General features: G+C 45.4%; 1 long non-coding RNA gene across 1 annotated transcript in view; it reads left to right on the top strand.

Moving 5' to 3' along the window:
* Positions 1-449: 449 nt before the first annotated feature.
* LOC114484333 (uncharacterized) overlaps positions 450-19,265 on the top strand; it is a 29,014-nt gene continuing 10,198 nt past the window's right edge. The window contains exon 1 of the long non-coding RNA XR_003677079.1: positions 450-1,259. This is a non-coding gene — a long non-coding RNA (uncharacterized lncRNA). The remainder of the gene's footprint in view (positions 1,260-19,265) is intronic.

Genomic DNA, 19,265 nt, shown 5'->3' on the forward strand with positions numbered 1-19,265 from the left:
TTGCCCAAAGCCCCACAAGACCCTGAGGTGGCTGGGTTTCCAGCAAGGCTGCTCCCAACAGCTGTACAGAGCTGTGTGTCTGAGACGCCTGGCGTTGTCCCTGCCACCCCATAATGCTCAACAAATATTAATGAGGTTGCCTACATGGGTCAGCCCCTCTCCTCTGCTAGACAGTCGGGCAGAGTGACAAACTGTCACATAGCCATTGCTTTGAGAAATTGAATTAAATTTCATGTTGCAAAGAAAAGGTGGACGTTTTGGAGTTTTTGGAGGAACAATCCCTAACCCAACTGCTAACGGTAGGAGTTTGCAGGGGCCTCTCAAGCCTCCCCAGCCCAGTTCTCTTTCCTGCCTCCTTCCCTTTTGTGACTGTTTCTTCCCCTTTTTGCTTGCAGTGAGTTCTGCTCTCCTGTAGGCTACAATGTGTCAGTTGTTATAAAATCCGGGAGGTGGAGCTTGGTGACGAGAGCGGTGGGGGGAGCGCTTGGCCAGCCCCGCAGGGCGAGCAGTCCGGCCCCCTGTTCACCCCGAGCTTAAGCCTTGCAGCAGGAGAACTTCCACCTCGCTCTCCTGGCTTTGAGCCTCACTGTACATCGGACCAAAGGCGCAGAAGGGAGGGAGGATGCGAGATGACCGGCTCTTTGGCAACCTGACCATCTCCTTAGCAGAGAGCTTTCGAAAGCCAGCCGGAGGCTGACTGCAGGACCAAGGAGGTGCCGCGCCTCTCGTGGATGTGTGTGTGTGTGTGTGAGCGGGTGAGCGGGTGTGAGGGTGTGTGTGTGCATCACAACTGTGTGTGTGCATGTCCGGATGAGTGTGTGAGTCCACGCATAAGTGTGTTTGTGTGTGTGAGTGGGGTGAGTGAGTGCTCTCGGTTATATTATTTTTTTGGAAGAAAAATCTTGAAAATATCAGGCAGGTTACCGTGCTCCTAGGGTGTTGGTTCTTCTTCTGGTCAAGAGGACCTGGCCAGACCAAGCTACTACAGACATTTTTCAGCGAGTAAAGAGAATTTTCCTCTGAGAACAAGAGGGATTTTTTTCCCCTGGCTCTGCGGCCGAGTGAAAGAGATTTGTTCCTACACCTGTGAAAACGACCAGAGCCGTGTGATTACCAGGGCTGGAGCGAGGACTCGGGAAGAAAAGGAGCAATAAATCCAACAGCCTGTCAGTGCCTTTGGCCACATTGGAAGATGTCATCTCAAACTAAGTTCAAGAAAGACAAAGAGATCATTGCCGAATATGAAGCCCAAATAAAAGGTGAGGTTTGGGCTGGGGAGTCATGCCTCCCCTCCCCTTTCCTTCTTCTCTTGCTTTGGCTTTTCTTCCTTTTCCTCCCTGCCATCATGAAATGCTGTCATGCATCAATAATCTTATTGTGAGGAGGAACAGTGGCAGCCGCACAAGTCCGGACTGGTCTCAACTGCAGAGAGCGCTGGCGCTGGGAGTACGGATTGTAGAACGGGTGGTGATCACTGCATTGCAGGTGTGTGAGGAGGATCCTGCGCCCCGCTTTAGGAGTGTCGCGGATACTCCATCATCTTGGCCGTGACACGTCACTCTAAGGCCATTTTGACAGTCACTGCCTCCTCCTCCCGCCGTGCAAAAAACCCCTTAATTTGATTTATTTTTTTAATGATCTGCTTTTTTTTCTCTCTCCTTTCTGGTTTTTGTCATTGCTTTGCCTCTGTCCCTTTCTCTGGTCTGGAATTCACATGCATGTGCTCAGGGAAGCAGCATCCCTGGGCTGCACTTCTTTGTCGGTGACTCTCAGCTGGCCTGGGTTGCCATGGATTAACTGTTATGGAGCATATTGATCTAAACTAATGCAGGCATTTAGGGCATAAAGAGGGAGCTCAGTGCAGAAAATGTATTGTCTCGCAGTGTGCAGCCCCGATCACCGTCTGTGCACTAGCGTTTAGGGTCATCAGCCTTCACTGAAAGCCAGCAGCTCAGTGTGCTGGCTGGTAGGTGCTGCCTGGCTTCCGTAGTGTCAGGGGAAGCTTGCCGGGAGGATGAGGTGACCTCTGACTGCTTGTTCCAGCTTTAGTGCTACTCACTGGGTGCACACTCCTCTAAATGCACACTAGCAAGGGGAAACAGGAAACCGGACACAATCGTATAGACAGATTCAGGCAGAATCCTTATTTAGGCCAGACTGGAGCTTCTCCCACCCTCATGAGTTCTAGGCTCAGCCTTGGCAAGGAAAACCTGAAAGCACCATCCATCATGCTCACCCTTTCTCTTAGGATGTACCCTAAGGGAAGCCTGGGCCTGGCCTCTTGGCATATGTTTTCTTTCTGGTCACGGTTCTCCTTGCTGCGACACAGGGTGTGTTGTGGCCTCCTGAAGAAAGAGTAAAGACAAAATACATCTTCGGGGGTGTTGATGCCTGCCCCTGAGGTTATAGGTGGACTGTTGAGCAAGTTGGTTGTTTGGGCCTCCGGTGACCTGAGGTTCCACACCTGCTTCTAGGTGCTGCTGCAGCTCAAGGCTCAGTGACCCAGGAAGTAGGGTGGCCTCCACAGGAGCGGTGGGAGGCTGCGCATCACAGCTGCTGTACACGCTTCAGATGCTTGGGAAACTTTGGGAGGGGAGCGGCCATCAGGGGAGAGCTTTGTTTTTTTCCAGTCTCGCCAACCGTCTTGTGCCTTTCAGTTCTGGTCAAACTCGGCATGCAGATCACCTCTCAGTAGACCCCAGGCAGAAATGAGCAGAAAACCCTGCTCTTCCCTGGGCTCCTCCTCTTTAGTTTTCAGTTCAGTGTAGAAGACGGTGATTTACAATGTTCCAGCCTTGCTGAAAATTTAGATACCCGCCCTTTATTGGTCAGAGATCTGAATTCCCTCGAGTGTTCAATACAAAGCCTGGTTTCAGCCTTTGCCTGCACACTTTTTAGGAAGTTGATGTCTTGTAAGACTGGCTGATTATTACTATTTTTTAAAACTGAGTTTCCCGTGAAAAATGCCATAAGAGCGAAGGGTATGCTGAGTCTGGGACAGTTTGGAGTTTTTATAAGCATCATCTTGGTAGAAAATGTGCTCATCTCATTTTTGAAGGATTGCCACCACTGGGCCCGTGAACTTTGCTTGAGGATCAATTAAGCATTTATAGCTCTGGCTGATTCTTTTGCTTTTTAGTTTTTGCCTTTATTTTAACAACTAATTAGCAAGGACAAGGTAATGCATTTCAGCAGGAAATTTGTCCAAATGATCTTGTCTCTTCCAGACTCTGGATGTCTCTGCATTCTAGTTAAAAGAGTTTGATTTTATTCCTTTAGGGTTGACACCCACACAATTTAGGTCAGGATGCTATTGCGCCCGAAATTGTCTGGAATCTTTTCTGTCAAAATTCTGTTTGTTCACCATCATCATCATAACTATTGATGTGTGTTCAGGGCTCGACTGTTTCCATGGCTCACTCCCAGACGTCACCACTCTTGGCCTACACAAAGTACAGACAGGGTCTGTAGGAGGTCAGTTTTAGAGATGAGGAAACTGAGGCCTTGTAGTGTTAAATGACTTGCTCAAGGTCACAAGGTGGGAAATGTGAAGGCAGCTGGTTTTCTTCCAGGCCCAGTGTCCCCGATACATTGTTTGCCTGAAGCTGCCCCTTGAAGGATTGATGTCAGTAGCAGATGGCAGTTTTGTGGTGAGGACCGGCTGCCTCTCGATCACGGTCCATTGTTTACCCTCTTACTTTCCTCCCTTGCCTTTGTTGCTGGCCTCTGAAGAGCGGTTTGACCAATCACCAAAAATAATGCCTGATGCCAATTACCTTCGGTATCATCTGGCCAGTCTGCCACAAACACTCCACCTAGTTTGACACATTTTGTCCTCTGTGCATTTTGTGAGGGGAACTTTTGATTTTTAAAAGTGATACTGAGTTCTTTGTTGGCTTAGTCCCTTTTTTCTCTTTTTGAAGAATTTACTGACCTAACAGAGGGGAATTTTTTTCTTTCTTTAAAGGGGAATGTTTTAAAACAGGTTTTTTTTTTTCTATTGTGAAAAATTTCAGACTCATGCCTAATCAGATAATTGAATCCCTTTGACTATATACCTGCAACACAGTAGTACGACACATGCTCGCACATTTCCAGTGATAGAGAACTCACCGCTTCCCAAGCCCACATATTCTATTTTTGGACCACTCTGGCTGTTGTAAGCAGTTTTTATGTTGGGTTAAGTATGTCTCTAGTCCACCTTTTGGTTCTATACCTTGGGACTTCATAGAACAAGACAGATGCTTCTTTCCCATGACTGCCCATTGGGTGTTTGGAGACTCCGATCATAACCCATGGACTATGATTATCTCCCATTTACTCATATAAGATGGTTCACTGCTGCTTTATTATCTTCACTCACCTTTAAATCTACTGCGTCCCGGGTTGCAAACTCCAGTGCCTTCGAGTACTTGGCAGATAGAATAAGTGAGTGAAGCTGGCTAAGTAAGATGATTTGTGGCAGCTGGCCCACTGCCTCAACCAGGGCAACATAAGAAGAAGTGGTAGTTATGGTCGGCCCGAGAGCACATGTCCTGTCCAAATGGGCAGTCACTACTTGGGTTCAACCAGTTGTTACCACTTAGAATGTAGGCCCAGCCAGATCTTTCAATTTTTCAGCAGATACCAGTAATCTGGATTAGAGCTTTATGCTTTCAAAGAGATTTTGCCACATGGACCTCCAAAAGATTGTACTGTCAAAAGCCTTCTTTACGAGTGATACTAAGTTCTAAATGCGACTCGTTAAATGTGGTTGGAGAAGGAAAATCACTATCACTTCCCTTATGGTGTATGTAATGCTTCTATTAATATAGCCCAAGGGTTGAATTAGCCCTCTTCACTGCCCACCCCATCATTGCACTGTATATATTTTATCTGCTATATTTCTCTCATCCACTAGGCTAGGAGCCTTGTCAGAGAGAAGAAAATGAAATGAATTTAATATGACTTGTTCTTGGTGACCCTGTGCTGGCTCCAAAGGGATGTTGCTTCCCGTCCGAGGTGTTCACAAGTGTCGCTTTATGAATCTATTCAGGAACCCTGCCTGAGAGGCACACCATATTCTCAGTCTGGAACTGGCAAGCTCGAACTTCTTTCCCCTCTTGAAAATCAGAACATTTGCCCATCTCCAGCTTTATGGCGCCTATCCAATCTTTCACCATTCCCTCAAAGATCACTGATAGTGTTTGGTAATCTTATTTGCAGGTGCTCTCCACTATCCTGGGCTCTAATTCATCTTGCTGTTAGACATAATGGTCTGTTCTGCATTTATTCAGAATTCCCATTTCCATCTCACCTTAATAGAAAATGAAAATAGAAATGTAGTGATTGATTTTCGTGTTTTATTTTTTTATGACATATCCATATTCATTTTAGGCCATCTTCTTAATGGCAGAAGTCTAGAATTGGGGGGAAGAAGACAAGGTATTGAGGAAGATCACAAAGAAGCATTTATTTACTCATTCATTTATACGTTCATTCAGTGAACGTTGAGCATCGACTTTGTTCTTAGTCTTGTGCTGGGTGTTGTGAGAGATGCAAAATATAGGATACATTCTTGGCTAAGCGTTTTCTTGGAATATGGCAATAAAATCAGTGAAGGAAAAGAAATTAAAAAAACCCCAAACATAAAAAACTTCCAACTCAGCACCAGAATGAATTTAGTCTTAAAGAGATTATGCGATAGAGTGATTGGACAATGACCTTAGGAGGCCTCACCACCTTCAGTGGCTTCAGTGAGGAAGGTAGGCTGGGTTGGGGAACAGTGGGGAGTAGTGAGGACTGTGGCTGATTAGGGAGTTCAGTTAGAGGAGGCAGCCCCTGCTCAGCTCTCACCTGTCAGTACCATGAAGGGATGTGAGCCCAGAGTGGTTAGTTCTTTCAGTGTTTCCAGGGCATCTGGATTTTAAAACAAAGTCTCCTGATTATCATTTTAAATATTTAAAAATTTAACTTTTAAAACGTTTAAAAAGTTGGGTTGTCTTTTTCATTATTGAGCTGTAAGAGTTCTTTCTACGTTCTGGATACAAGTTCCTTATCAGATATATGATTTGCAAATATTTTATCCCATTCTGTTGGTTATCTTTTCCCTTTTTTGATGGTTTTCTTTGAAGCACAAAAGTTTTAAAATTTTTATGAAGTTCTGATTATCTGTTTATTTCTTTCTTTTCCCATGCGTTTGGTGTCATATCTAAGAATCTTTTGCCAAATCCAAGGCCATGATGAAAATCTCCTGATTTTTAAGTGGTAGCTCAAGTTTTTAAGAAACACTTTGCTACAGGAACAAACCTGCCGGTAGGAGAGTGTCAGCCTGTGCCCACCAGTCTGCAACTTGTGGCCTACAGGTTGACGTCCATAAAGGGTCTTGGTGATGGGGCCTCAGCCAATTTACCTGTTTCATCTTCAGTTGTTTTCTCTGTTATAGGCCTGTGCTCTCATATCCACTTTAGACCAATTCCTTGTCTCTGCATCCTCCATACCCTTTTTCACCTCCAAATATTTCCCCATTTGTGCCTTTATTCTACTTAAAATGTCTCCTTCTTCCCCTCTTTTTTTTTTTTCTTTTTTTCTTGTCTGGGCGACTCCTGACCATCCTTCAATACCTGCTCAAATGATCCCTCTTCCATGACGCCTTCCTAATAACTCTTCTGGGCAGAATGAGTGATTCCTCACATCGGCCTCTCTATTCTTAGCTTTATTATCCTTCATTCCTATTTTGTGTTTAGTCCTTCAGCCGTGAACTCTTGAGGGCAGAAATGCTGATGGTCATTTTCATTTCCCCCGTGTGATTGGCATACAATCAGTTGAGCGAGTGACTGATAAGTTACTAATAAGAAGTTTTACTCTTACAACTCACAGCTCAAGCTCAAGCTCGAGTTATATTTTCTTTGACATTTGTCTTAGCTTGGGCTGCTATAACAATATACCATGGGTGGCTGGGTGGCTTAAACAACAGACGTTTATTTCTCATAGTTCTGGAGGCTGGGAAGCGTAAGATCAAGGTGCCCGCAGATTTGGTTCCTGGTGAGAGCGCGCTTCCTGGCTTGTAGATAGTTGCCTTCTCGCTGTGCTCACATGGTCTTTCCTCTGTGTTTGGAGAGAGAGCTCTCTCTCCTCCTCTTCTTAGAAGGGGACTAATCCTATTATGAGGGCACCACTCTCATGATCTCATGTGAGCCTAATCACCTCCCAGAGGCCCTACCCATCTCCAAACACCATCACATTGGAGGTTAGGGCTTCAACATGTGAATTTGGCGAGGAACACCAAACATTCAACCCCTGACAATGTCATACTTTCTGTTCCATTGAAAGTGGAGGTTTTATTTGTGAAGGAAGTATTTTTCATGGCTTGATGAGTTTCCTTGTTTGTGCCTGATAGGGGAGATGTTTGTCTATGGAGACTGGGTGAACGCTGATGTGTTGAAAGCTTAGGTGATGTTTGATGGGGTGATGTCTGTCACAGTTGTGGTGGGATGTGGTTGGGGCACATGGCACACCAGGCGCCTCCCAGTCTGAGAAAATCAGTGGATCTAGGGGTCTATATTGGCCATTTCTGGAGTTCTCACCACCAGAGTTTATATGCTAGGGACGAGCTTTCCTTTCCAGAAACCTCTATTATTTGTTCATTCGTTCACTCACTCACTCACTCATTCAGTGACCGTTACAAGCCATGCTTCATTTCAGGCTATACAGCTTTGCTTATCAATGGGAGGTAATTTATTTATCTCTACGTCTCAGTCACGCATATGGTATCTCATTTTGTGATCCCCCAAATTCTGTGAAATAGTCATTATTATTCCTATTTTCCGGATTAAAACGTAAAATTCAGAGACATAAATTGTTTCAGATTGCAGAGCCTACAGTGGCAGAGCTGAGGTTTAAACTGGAGGCTTTCTGACTTCCAGTTGTGCAGGGAGGCAAGATGTATGCCAGGGCAATTTGGCCCTGAAACCCAGGGGTTCCTTCACTGGGGGGCCAATCTGGGGCGGGTTTTAGTCTTTGACTTCCTACCCTTCCTAACCCTTCCACACTCCTTCTAATCCAACGTCTGCTCTCCCCTACTTAGCCACCTAGCTGTGTCAGACCCCTCACTCCCACTTTGAAAAAGGGCCCACTGGAGACTTGACGGAGGCTCCACCAGCCTGGAAATACAGATCCAGCAATCTTAGGTGTCTTCTAGTCCAACGCTCCCACTTTTTTTTTTTTTCCCCTCCAGATGTGGAAGTTGATGTTCAGAGAAGACTTCTGGCTCGCAGGCACTTCTAGACCATATTTCCGTGAATACAAAAGCTCTGTTCTCTTGGCTCGTTGCTGTAGCCTTGTGCCTGGCATCTCGTTGGTGATCAATAACCGCATGGAGTTGAATTGCTTTGGTGGGTGGGGCAAGCCAGGTGGGGACGGTTGCCTGGGAGGCAGAGCAGAGGTGCCTTGGAAAAGAGGATGAGGCTGGGGTATAACATGGAAAGGAGGAGAGGAGGTGAGGCTGGTTCAGAAACTCGGTCCTGTCCTTGTAGCTACCAGCAAGGGGACAGGGGTTGACTTCTTAAAGGTGCTGAGTTTCAGTTCAGAACCTCTGGCCTAATACAGGCCGCGGCAAGCTGTACCCTGGGCTTGATTTCACTTGTACATGATTTCTTCCTGATGGCTTGTTGGTGTTTATAAAATATCTTGGCTGCCCAGGACTGGGGTTTTGGCTCTGTTCTCTTAATTTGTTTAATCATTAGGCCAATTTATGTTTGGAGTTGTGTTCCCTGAGGTGTATTCCATGAAATTGGATGTAAAGAGGCATTGGGTGGAAAAAAATAGCTCTGTGGTCAAATAGGTTTTGGAAGTTCTAGCATAAAGTGAGTTAAATAGGTTTGTTTCCCACAGGACTTGAATGTGTAAAGTGTGAACCGCCAAGAAGTGGGCCACAGACTTTCCTCAAACTTCCTCAGCCTTGTAAACCTTTTTCATAGAATATCCCACAAGAGTGTTCCAGAGATTACATTTTGGACAATGTCAGGCTACACAGTTTGTGGGTTATCCAGATTCTTTCTCTTTTTGCCTTTTGCCCAGTTCCCTAATTTTTACAGTTTCCTAAGAGGACAGTTTGAAGAGGGGAAGAGGTAAAACAAATGCGTATCCAGCTCAGATAAGTGATATCAATGTGGTGTTTTGAGGTCACTTAGAAAATGTGGGTTTTGACATTTCCATTTACTGAGCGCTCAACCATTGATTTAAATGGTAATTTGGTGACAGTTCTTTCCTGATCAATATGCGTGGCGTGTGCACGCGTGCCCGCCTGTGTGTGACAGTAAGGAGGTGCACTCAGCTGCAGGCAGTGTGCAAGGGACCTTGAATGGACCTTGGTGCCACCGCTGGGATTGCACAGTTGGTGCCAGCTAATAACAATGCAGATGGACACGCAGAAGCCCGTGGCCCGTGGCGCCTCAGAGTGAGCAGATCTCCGCCACAAATCCAGGTGCAATGAAAATATGGTTTTCTTTATTTTTCTGTAACTCGATTTACATTTCACATCCCTATTCTGCTGGGAGTGGCAGAAATAAATCTAAGTGAATTGGGGGTTTTCCTCTTGTTTTCTCCAGTGTTGTGTCCCAAGGTGCAGGTGGACTGGGGCAGTGCCAAGGGGACATCTGTTGTGGTTTATCATCAATCTACTTTGGCAGCTACCAAGATATCCTCCTTCCTGTTGGGTCTGCAGTGGTCGGTCCAGCCAGTGGTCCTTCTCTGTTCCAAACCTGAGGCCATTTTGCCTGTTCCCCTCCTCAGCTCCCTATATGAGATTTGCAGGCACCGGGGGTCATCCTGGGGCTCACACACTGTGCCGGGTCGTGAGAGACTCTGGGCATTAGTCTCAGGCCCATCTTGCCGTGTCCAGCACTCACTTCTCCTCCAGGACCTCCCTAGGGTGCTGCCTGGGGAAGTGGCCCAGCTCTTCGGGTCTCGGATTGTGCAAATATATGTGGACATTCCCTCATCACCCTCCTTCCCTGGGCTTGTCTGTGGTGAGGCAGGATGGGTTATTTTCTTACAGATCCATAAAATCTACACACACCTTGCTTTACAGTCTCCCAGAATCTTTATCCATGCGTAGGGGAGGGAAGGGGAGGGGGATTAATAGGGGTGGTATCCTGGCTCTTTGTCATCTTTCTCTCAAAGCTATTGTCCAGAACCCACATTCTTTCTCTTCTCCCTGAGGGCTGGGATTTTGAAAGTCAGAAGCCAAGAATTGACTCTTTCCCTGTATTATCCCTGAGGCAGTGAACACAGAATGCCCTCCCTGCCTGAATAAGGCCCAGGAGGTCTAAGGAAATATGGGAGAAAAGCCTTCGATATTTCAAAATACTAAATGCAGTGAATTTCCTTCCTTTTGCATCTGCACCATCCTGGCCCAGGCCACCGTCGCCTCTTCTTGGGACCATGGCAACATCCCCCCAACTCAGGGTTTCTCCAGCTCCGCACTACCGATATTTGGGGCTGCGTCATTTTCTGTTGTGAGGGGCTGTCCTGCACCATGTGGGACGTTGAGCAGCATCCCTGACCTCTACCCACTAGGTAGAGGTGCCAGAAGCCACCCCCCACCCCGCCCCCGAAGTTGTGACAACCAAAAATGTCTAGGCCCCCGTTAAAGCCGCTGTCCTAACTGGTCTCTCTGCTTCTTCTCTTGCCTTTATAGTCTGTCTCCCTGCAGCAGCCAGCAATAATCCTCACACAATTTAATCTAATCGTGTCACTTCCTAGTTTCAGACCCGCTGGTAGTATCTCACTGCTCAAGAATTGAATCCAAGCTGCTGGCTGGGCTTACGAAGCCCTGCTCTGCCCGTCTCAGCCAGCTCACCTCTCCACTCTCCTGGTGCCTTGAATTCTCTAAACTTGTACCCCCTTTTTGGGACTTTGCGCTTAGCTTTTCCTTCTTTCTGGAATCCTCTTCCCCTGGATTGTCACGTGGCTGGCCTCTTCTAGGCGTTCAGCTCTTGGCTTGCATGTCACTTCCTGACCACCCAATCTTAAGTATCTATGGAGTAACTATTGGATTAGCTGACTTGAAGTCTCAGGAGAGCACTTCAAGCTATATGATGTTTTCCCTTCTTTTTTCTTTTTACCAGAGTTGAAAGTCTTTAAGAACAAGAGTTTTGTTTCTCATGTCCATTTGTATTTTGTTAGTACCTAGAATAACATTTGGTATATAATAGGTGACCGCGGGATTCGGTGAGTGAACGGTGAGTGTAGATGTCCTTGTGCTGGCCTTTATTTATTTATTTTTAAATATTTATTTATTTTATTTTATTATTTTAATTTATTTTTTTGGCTGCGTCAGGTCTTAGTTGCGGCACATGGGATCGTTGGCGAGGCGCGCGGGACCTTTTTCCCTCGCGGCGCGTGCACTCTTTGTCGCGGCGTGCAGGTTTTCTCTCTCTCGTTGAGGTGCGCGGGCTCAGTTGCGGCACCTGGGCTTAGTTGCCCCACACGTGTGGGATCTTAGTTCCCCGACCAGGGATCGAACCTGCGTCCCCTGCATTGGAAGGCGGATTCTTTACCACTGGGCCACCAGGGAAGTCCCCGGACTTTGCACCTAAGCACACGTGTGTATTCTGCTTTGGGGTGCGTGGGCTTGTACCAGGAATTGCAGTTTAGAGGCACATAATGGAGCAGATCCAGGCTTTCTGAAACCCTGACTGAGAGGTAATTCAAGAAGATGAAGAATCCCAAGTAGGGACAATTGTATCTATGCAGAGCCGTCCAACCTTTGGCTTGGAGGGGAATGAGAGAGAAAGACCCGGGGGCCACTTGCAGGGATACTGCAGGGAATTTAATGTTTTCTGTTGAGTTCCTAGTATATAGCTGAAATGGGGATGCAAAAATGGATAAAATATGGTCCCTGTCCCTGTCTTTGATGGACTCATAGTTTTCCAGGAAAGATAGTTACAAAAATAGATTAATCGATTATAGTACAGTGTGGTAAGTACTGGGACAGTACTGGAATCACACACTGTGGAAACTCAGAGTGAAAGTGACAGCTTTGCTGGGGAGAGATGGAGAAGTTCTTCTAGAAGAAAGGACTTTTGGGTAGGGTTTTGAAGGATAGGTAGAAGCTCTCCAAGTGGTGAAAGGCATTTCATGAAGAGAGAACAGCAAGCGCAAAAGCATGGGGGTCATGAAAGGGCCTGGGTACTTGGACAATGGTGAGAAGTCTGATGTGGCTAAAATCCAGAGTAGGTAGAATGTAGTGGGGGTGGGAGATAAGACCAGAAGTGAGAGGATTTTGAAGTTCCTTTCTAACCACTGGCTCCTGTGAGTCTTTGACCTTGGAGATAGTGGATGAAACTCTTATTTTTTGATAATGCTTTTTTCTGATTTTGGGGTATAATGCATGCTCATTCTTTTAAAAATTTTGAAAATACAGGAAAAAAAGAAGAATCTAGAAGTCACTACCTGAGATAATCACTGTAAAAATTCAGTGTATTACCCTTCAGACTTCAGATCTCTTTTATATCTATATATAACAAAAAGTAGGATCCTAGGTCTTTAATGAAAAATTATAAAAATAAAGCTGGTAGGCAAAACATCATAGGCCTATAGGCCTACAGCTTGAAATAGAGTATGACCTTACAATAAAGAGACTTTGCTAAGTAAGAACATCAGTCAATATGCATGACCTCCCACGTGTTTTGATGGTCCATGAGGGCTGGGGATTTGTGTGTTGGAAACCATTTTCTTGTGGTGATAGGTTTGTATGTGGCCATTTCTGTCCCACCAGATTTATATAAAACTCATCAAGAACTTCCCCCATCTCCACATCTGTCCCAGCTACTTTCAGCTAAAAGATTTCCCCTTCCTGGTCCTCCATAGTCTCATTTCCCTGTTGGTACCCAGGCAGCTGTTCCTGCCTTTGGCAGGAGGTATGAAAAGGAGAGTCCTGTCAAAGGCAAAGAATTTAGCCTCCACGGCAGGTTCCCCCTCCCTGGTGGTACCTTTCCTCATTGTCGTCCCTATGCCCGCGTCCCTGGTCATCAGTGGTACTTTTGGCGTTCCTGTTTGCCGGTCTGCTCCTAGCAGTGGTAACCTGCTATCCCTTTGCTTCTGATGGCTGGTGAGGGTATTTCCCGGGTATGGTTTACTATAGATCTACTAGTAAGTTTTCCAACTCTTTGTCAGACAGAAAGGCCTGGATTCCTGTAGGCGGGAGGAGTTCCCATGGAGGAATTGGAGGTCGGTGGGAGGGGACAGCCCCGAAGGGGGACCATCCATAGCTTAGAGTGCCTTATAAGGAATCAGAGAGAGATGCCATGAGAGGACCCTTACCGGTGAAACACCTTAGCCACCTTCAGGGACAGAAAAGAGTGGGTGCCTCTTCTCTGATTTCATTTGTACCCAAGAATGCAAACTGGCTGAGCAACGTGACTGCTCCCCAGCTGTTGTCTTAGCAGGATATTTCCAAGCAGAGTTGCCAGCATGTTACTTTTTAGTTTACAGCGTCTGTATTTTGATCAGTGGCCTCTCCAGGCAGTATGTTTTGGATCTCCTAAAGACATATCATCTTGGGGAAACTGAGGCAGAACAACAGCCACTCTGTCACTTCTGACACCTGGTAACTGATTACTCCTGGACCTCCAACCCCAGTCATTTGGACTCCGGAGCTTTTGCCTGGTTTTGGTCTTTTGAGTTTAGTTGTCCCTTGACAAAGCTAATGTAGGGCTTTGGCCTGATCAGTTTTGGGCTGACCCTCCTGTCTCAGGGCTTACCCTGAGTGTCTCTGTCTTGCTGGATCTCACACTTGGCATAATAGTGCCATCGAAACTCTGTACCAAAAACAGCGGGGGTCCTATTGTCTTCTGCCAGAAACACAGAATTTTTAGACCATTGGGCATAGTGGGAAAGAAATGTTGAGAATGTGGTGGGTCAGTCCACTTTGATTTAGTTTAACCAGTATTTATTGAGTTCCTGCTATATTCCCTGCCCTCATAGACTTTATAATGCTGTGAGGAAGACACATTTTAACTTGTAATTACAAAAAGAATGAGTATTATGTAAGGGTGGTTCAGAGTTCTTCGGGGAACCTGTAGCAAATGGGTCTAAATTGCTGAAAATGTTGTGATTTCTGATATTGGTCTGTAAAACTGAATCATATTGGCTAAGCTTACCTCACCGCCATTATTTCCTGAGTTATTTAAGCTCTAGACCGAACCATCTTTCCATTTAGAGAAGGGTCAGAAGCCATCAAAATATTTAAGGGGTCAGGAAGATGGGTTCTTCTAAGAGAAACACACAATTCTTTGTGTAAAAGATAAAAATAGTTCCAAAAAAGGAATTTTCTAATAGTTATACTCAAGTTGGTAAATATAATCCTAGGCTAAGTGCTTTTAAGGTGAAATTAAAAGCCAGGGATCAACTGAAGAGGACTGAAAATCATCTTGGTTGGATAGAGTTGTGCTAAAGTCACAGAAATTGGGTGAGACAAGAATATGGATTGTGAAAGGAGGCAGCTGTGATATGGGGGGGACCGTGCTCTGGGTGGAATTGCACAGACCTGGGTTTGCGTCTTGGCTTATGGCTCATCAGCTGAGTGATGTCTTTTTTTTAATCCAAGAAAGAAGAAAAATAGGTATAATACCTCATCAGTTTCCGTATATGAAAAATGGGGATAGTAATACCTACTCGTGTGTGTGTGTATGTGTGTGTGAGAATTAGTTGAAATAACACACACCAGAATTTCCAGCATGCTGCTTGGCACACAGGAACATTCACAGGAGCTCAACCAATCAGAAGGTCACCAACGTTGAGTCTTGGACAGTGAACCTGAGCCTACAGGTGAAGCCCTCAGTGAGTGTACCAATTAGTAGGGAGAGGAAAATGCAGCGGTACTGGAAAACCATCAGTAGAGGTGGTGTTACCTGTATGGGCAGCTGGGAGAGGAAGGTTCCAGTAACTCTTAGACAGGCATGATACTTTCTTTGCCTATTGCAGTGTTTTTACCCAGTGTGGCTCCTGGGCTATCTGCATTAGAATCTCTGGGGGTGGGACCTGGGAACCTATGTTTTACAAGTGTCCCAGTTTTCATGAACTTGAAATATTTGGACCCGGACTGTGGTGAACTCACCAACTTGACTGTCCGTGTATCTTTTTTTGAAGGCAAAAGAACATTTAGTTGCCATGTAGACTACTGATGAATGAGAAAAAAAACAAACCTGAACCCCCAGTGTGTGTGTGTGTGTGTGTGTGTGTGTGTGTGTGTGTGTGTGTGTGTATGTTACAATCCTGTGTTTTTTTAAGTAAAAAATGTTTGTCTTTATATATTTGGATGTGCCTAAAAAGCATCTGATAGTTCTTACTGACTGGTAATGATGTTTATTCTTGGGAACTAGGAATGGAGTGGGAGTCAGGGATGGGGCAGGATGATAGTGACAAGGAACAGCAGAAAGGAGACCTTTTCTCCTTATATTGTTCAATATTGATTGAATTCTAAAATAATGAGCATGATTACTTTTCTGATTAAAAAGCCCCCAAGATGACAATAAATAAGGAATTTGACAAATTTTCCTACTGTGGAGGATGTTCAGACATCAACTGAACTGTAAAAGAAAAGGAGAGAAAGAAATGTAGAAAGAAAGAAAGACATCTGCAAGAGATATTTAAGTTATGCTTAACTTCTTGTGGTGCTCATTATATACAATAAGAATGATTGCTGAAATGAAATGTATTATTTTACTGGATTATTCCTCCATGTAGCGAGGAAGATTTTTTTCCCTGCTCTTCCACATTTCTAAGAGATGGTCCTAGAGGGGGAATAGTCAAGCCCAGCCATTTAGTTTATTGGGTTTAAATCAGAAGCCATTGTGGTGCTGTGTCCAGAGTCTGGGATTCAGAGGCATAGACCTGATTTTCATCTCTGATCTATCTTTTGAGCAAGGCACATCTCCATTCTGCATCCTTGCTTCCTCATCCGTAAAATGAGGGTGTTATCTACTTTAAAGGCTAGTTGCTGCGAGGATCAAATGAGGTGCTGTGTGAGAAAGTAAACTCTAGAGTGCTGCAGAAATGTTAATTATTTCTATTTTTGCCTAGCTCCCCCCGGACATGCTGCTATTACCGCCGGGTTGTTTATGTGTCTGTCTCCCTGTGAGCTCATTGAGTGCAGGGGCCTTGTTTTATTCATTCCCTGAATTCTTATGCCTAGTGCCTGCAACACAAGAGGCATTCAAAGCAAGTTCTGGAATAGCTATCAAGGATAGAAAAATACATGCACAGTTAGGTTTTGGCTTATGAATATATTAAGATGCTCTTCCAGGAAATGCTGTCTTCTACTTCTATTTAAAGGAATTAAAAAAAATTCATCCAAGTCGACAACAGAAATGATACTGCTAGGAGAAGGTAAAGAACTTTATTAAGGAAAATTTAATTGCCCAGTTTCTAAAGAGACAGCCACATCTCTCCATCCTCATTACTGTCAAGTGCGCGATGGCTGTTTCCAGGGAGGGCAAGATGAAATGAAAAAAGATTGTGAAAAGGCAAATCCTGATACTCCTGGAGAAAAGTCTCCCAAGAAACAGGAGTGCCCCCTGGATCACCAGTTTCCTTTATTGTTTGTCAGAGCCCTAGAATAAGCCTTCTCTGGACTCCTCAGACAATGGCCCTCTTTGGCCTCTACCCCAGACCTTGGCTGGTGAACCACCAAGTCCCTTACTTCCCCTGGAAAATAAGTTGCTTGACAAAACTGGAAGGATTATCTGAGGCCCAGTTTAGGGGCTCCGCTACCTCTAAGACCCAGATAATTATCATCTGAATGGGCAGAGGGGTGGACTGGGGCCAAGACTGGAAACAGAGCCCTGGTGTAGATCTGCAGTTAGGGCAGAGGGGACCAATCTCAGCTTTGGCAGTCTGGACCCTTCTCCAACACTGCCACGACTCTGCCCTGTCTGCTGCCTTTCCTGTACCAGTTGCCTAAGCACAGGACAGCTGGAGAGCACCATTTACATGGGTTCATAATTGTCCAAACAAATGCTGATTGCTGCATGGACCGTTGTCAGCCTAGATGAAGTCTCTAGTGGCCTGCCAAAAGGCTCTGCCCTGTTCATTGTTTTAATTGAGTATTTGGATGAGGACATGAGCATGCCTGTCCAGTTTGAGAATGTCAGGAAACCAAGGAATGCAGGCTTGGTGATCAGGACATGTTTTTTAAAAAATATTTATTTATTTATTTATTTGGTTGTTCTGGGTCTTAGTTGTGGCAGGCTCACTAGTTATGGCTCACAGGCTCCTTAGTTGTGGCACATGTGCTCCTTAGTTGTGGCTCACGGCTCCTTAGTTGTGGCATGTGAACTCTTAGTTGCGGCACGCATGTGGGATCTAGTTCCCTGACCAGGGATCGAACCCAGTCCTCCTGCATTGGGAGCATGGAGTCTTAACCACTGTACCACCAGGGAAGTCCCAGGAGCTGGCTGTTGGTATGGAACTGCCCGAGTTTTGCAGCCCAGCTTCTCTACTTTCTAGCTGTGTGACTTTGGGCAAGCCTTTTCATCTCATTGAGGCTCGGTTTCCCCATATGTAAAGTGGAGATAATTATCCAACCTCAAAGAGTTATCTAGGGGGTTAAATTAGATAATGAATGTAAAGCCCTCCACACAGTGCCTGGCACATAGTAAGGACTCAGTGTTGGTTATTATTATTAATAATCACAACTATAAGAGTAATATGGCAGGCTTGGGAGTCCAGTAGATCTGGGCTCAGATTTCAGCTGTGCCACTTATTAGTGTGGACAAATTGTTTAACCTCTCTGAGGCTCAGCTCTCTGTACCACTGTAAAATAGGAACAATAATACCTACCTTGGGCATTTCTGCAAAGCACTCAGGCCAGAACAGACACACAGTAGATGCTCCATAAACAGTGGTTATCATTAAGAGCAAAAGCACATCGTGTGGCAGACAGAACCAGGAAGCAGAGAAATCTTAAGAGAATGGGATGAGGTACTGACTCTAAAAATGTGAGTTTAATAGTATCTTTAAGAGAATACCACCAACTCTTCAAGAGAAAGATTTTGAGCCCTGAAAGGAATTTCTCCTTTGAATAGATAGAAACATGAATGGGGCAATAACAAATTGGCCTTTGGTTAGGGTGCCAGACCTTGGACCCTGACCCCAGCCTGGTCCCTTGTCCAGGTGGCTTTTGCCCCTCCCACCCACCCCGGGAGGTTCCAGAGGGAAATAGATGATAGAGGCCACGGACTGGGAAATGAACACCTGGCCTGAAGCTGTGGCTCAAAACCCTAATGCAGAAGTCTGGTTCTCTGCATGAACTCCTTTGGCCCAGGCAGCTTGGGCATGCAGGCCTCCCCTCCAAGCCCATACTTGAATCTTGGTTCTGTTGCTCCAGGGTAACCAAAGCTGGTCTGGAGCTTGAACCTCTGCCCCTTCCCTGTAGGGACCAGCCTGGACAACTGCCCTAACTTTTCTCTGAGGTGCCAACAGGCCTAACCAGACACAAGGGAGAGGAGAGAGTCAGAAGCCTGGACTCACCCAGACTTGACCTTTGACCTCCTTGGAAGTACAACCTCTTGGAATTTTGGTCCACAAAGGTGCCTAGAACCTGGCAAGTGTATAATATTGTATCATTCCAATGGATGGATTCCCATGCTCTTCATTGTGACCCTGACTTGGAAGAAGTGAATTGAGTTGGCCTTTAGCTCCCTAGAGGTCAAAATCCCCCTCCCTCCCCATCCTTGTTGACCTTTCTTCTAACACCACCGGGAGCTTAACAGCCAAGCCTATGGTCAACTCAGGGTGTGGCTATCTCCCTTTGTGGAAGAAGTCAATGGAGAATCAATGACTCCCAGACTGTGTCCTCAGAAGTCTGGATTTAAGAATGACTCTTTGATATCCTTCTCTTTCTCCAGATGTTTAAAGCAGCTCAAAACTAAAAAAAAAAAAAAAAAAAAAAAAAAATTCAACTTATTTTCTTCCAGACCAGCACTGATCACCAAGCAAGAGGTGGTCTGCAGGCCAGCCAAGTGTTTTATTGAGATGCACAACAAAGTGAGCCACTGCATAGAAAAATCTGTATTTTTGACTCTTATGAGACAAACCAGACGATCTGGTGCGCTGGGCCCCTGTTCCCTCACAGCAGCCAGTCAGCCAGAGCTGAGTGGCAGCCGCCGTTCTTTGATGAGGCCTGCACTCTTTTTTTTTTTTTTTTTTTTTTTTTAACATCTTTATTGGAGTATAACTGTTTTACAATAGTGTGTTAGTTTCTCCTTTACAACAAAGTGAAT

The sequence above is a fragment of the Physeter macrocephalus genome, chromosome 18 (assembly GCF_002837175.3).
Source record: "Physeter macrocephalus isolate SW-GA chromosome 18, ASM283717v5, whole genome shotgun sequence".
NCBI classification, from domain to species: domain Eukaryota; kingdom Metazoa; phylum Chordata; class Mammalia; order Artiodactyla; family Physeteridae; genus Physeter; species Physeter macrocephalus.